Genomic DNA, 3,113 nt, shown 5'->3' on the forward strand with positions numbered 1-3,113 from the left:
TCACATGCATCAACATACATTCACATGCATCACCATACATACAAAATGAAACAGTTATGGCCCCTAGCGCAATAGTTCTCCCAAGCCAGTGAGAGAACCTAAGCTAACCTAATAACGATCTAAGTTTCTCCAAGCAAGACCTTCAAGATTGTCCTCCTTTGATATTATATTCTTCTCTTTCTTCATAACATTACATTACATAAAAGAAACTCGTTTTACATACGAGGGAGTGAGATGAGAAAAGAAGTTACATTAAGAGATTAAAAGAGAGGCACGACACGCATGTCGTATTTTAAAATCCCAAAACAAAATAAAGGAAAACTAAGGCCATAACTGATCACCACAAAACAATAATAATAAACACATTATTATTATTATTATTAATTTAAGTTCTGTTAATTAAATAAACCAAATTATATTTCGGCGATTGATCTAACTACGCAGAGTTAGCCGGGGGTTCCGCTGCCTGGTCAAGGGGGCAGCGCCCCTTGCGGGGTTGCAAGGGCATCACCCTGACGCAAAATTTTAATGAATAATTCATTTGATATTGACGTCGATTTTTGCATCAACACTTGATACTTTAAAGCACAACTCTTGCGCAGTCACAACCCTAATCGCATAACTCTTTGACAACACAACCCTTGTACCGTCATGAACCCTAATGCACCAATTCCATACCATCAAACACACCTCGATTGTTAATTCAGTACGATTGATCAACATGTCATTGCTTCACCATACTTTTGTCGGATTCCGAAGCAAATGACCATTGATCGATCAAAGGAAAACAACCATTAAGTGTTTGAATGAATGAAAGAGAAACAGTATATCATATATACCATATTTTGTATCAGAATTACTTATATCATATATATAACTTGATCGATATTAATTGTGTAACCTATGGACGATTGATGTATCGCTGCTTCACCATACTAACATCGGATTCCGAAGCATAGTCAACATCAATCATCCAAATCATACACACATGATGCCAAATTTAATTACTCATTTATTCTTTGATTCATTCTATCTTTTAATCGTATTAATACAGAAAATATAGAAAATAAACAACTATTAGATGCATGGTTTCGTAAGTGGCTCTGATACCACTGAAGGAGAATAGCGATCCAAAATGCAGCGGAAATTAAAAAAAATCTCCTTTAGTGATCCTTATGAATGGGCATGATCAGTGATAGAATCGTTACCTCTTGGGGCGATTAGAACCTTTGATGCAGATCTAAGGAGCGATCACGAACGTTGAATGATGACAACGCCTCTACTCAGTCCACACGAACGGATTCCTTCAGTCTCAGTGCTAGCTGTTACGAATGAAGGCTTTGAGTGAGTGAGAGAGAGAGAGAGACTAAATTTCATCTATTACAATCCTTCTGCACAAGGGTTCTATTTATATAACCACTTGTATGGGTTGCAAACTAAAAAGCCCACTTAGGTGTATGTGGCCCATATCTTATGATATACCAAAATCACTTAAGCGTGTGATACCTTACCATATTTCGTATTCTACTTAAGTGCACCGTACCTTACGGTGTTCTACAATTCACTTAAGTACACTGTATCATACGGTGTTCCTTATTTACTCTATCTCTTATCAATATGTCCTTTTGTGTGTGACCCTGTAGGTTCTCGCGACATTGGTAATTATATTAAATCACGTATTTAACATAATAAATAGTGAGCGGTATCTAGCAATACATCACTGCTACCCAAGACACGAAAATGTCATGTGATCTGACAAATCCTTTTATGATAATACTTATGTGTACAATTACCCTTTTCCCCTTATGTCTATATTTAACACAAGGCATATATCGTGTCATCCTTGCCCAGTTCAATATTGGGCCCGTAGAAATTTATCCTGTTACGCAGGATGGGCAAATTCCATCTAGGTCACTCATGTCCCTCAGCATGCTTCGTGGAGTACCCATCAACTGTCTTTATGGTCATCCAGTTACGGACAATGTTTGATCAGCAATAAGGAACTCGACTCTACATCTAGGGTCCATAGTGGTTTCAGGTCAAAGGGTCGTATACACCATTATCGCCATGAGAATAACTTATGACATTTTGCATAACATTCTATATAGTATTCTTATAGAGGGTCAATCCAGTATAAATATTACTCTTAATATTCATACCTATGTTTAAGACTTGATAACTCCTTATCCATGATCCATGAGATGTCATCATCAGTCTATATACATAATAGTCTTAATGCTTTAATGTTATCCCACTTCATAACAAAGCTCGACTACGGATACTTTAACAATAGTGTCCTTATCTTTAATGGGATCTCATGATTAAGTCACACTTGATACATTAAATGGACTAGCTATTCTAGGTACTTTATTAAACAAACATAATAAATAAAAAGCCTTTTATTATTAATAAATAATTTGATACAAGTACAAACAGTATTGGCCTCTAGGGCTTACACCAACAAGAAGTGCTTAGGATAGCTACTTGTTATTGATTGAGTTTACCTACAATAATAGTTTTCATTCTAGTATTTGAATGTCACCATATAATATGTTGTACGGTAAGAGGTGTAAAACTCATTTGTGTTGGTATGAATCAGGTGAGAGTGATGTCCTCGGACCTAAGATTTTTCAGTAGACGACTGAAAAGATCAAGATGAACCAAGAGAAGATGAAAGTATCGCACAATCATCAGAAAATTTATCATGACAAGACGAGGAAGGAACTTGAGTTCCAAGAGGGAGATCATGTGTTTTTCAGCTTTACACTAGTAACTGGTGTTGGTCGAGCCTTGAAGTCTCGAAAGCTCACTCCGCTTGTTGTTGGTCCATACCAGATCATGGAGAGGACAGGTGGAGTAACCTATCAGACTACTTTGCCACCACTGCTTGTGAATCTTAATGATGTGTTTCATTTGTCTCAATTGAAGAGGTACATTCTAGATCTGTCTCATGTGATCCAAGTGGATGAGGTGCATGTGAGAGATAACCTGATTGTGGAGGCATCATCCATACGGATAGAGGATATGGAAGTGAAGCAGTTGTGTGGTAAAGAGATTGCCTTGGTGAAGGTAGTGTAAAGAGGACCAGTTGGTATGAGCATGACTTGGGAGCG

This window comes from Lathyrus oleraceus, chromosome 3, assembly GCF_024323335.1.
Source record: "Lathyrus oleraceus cultivar Zhongwan6 chromosome 3, CAAS_Psat_ZW6_1.0, whole genome shotgun sequence".
NCBI classification, from domain to species: domain Eukaryota; kingdom Viridiplantae; phylum Streptophyta; class Magnoliopsida; order Fabales; family Fabaceae; genus Lathyrus; species Lathyrus oleraceus.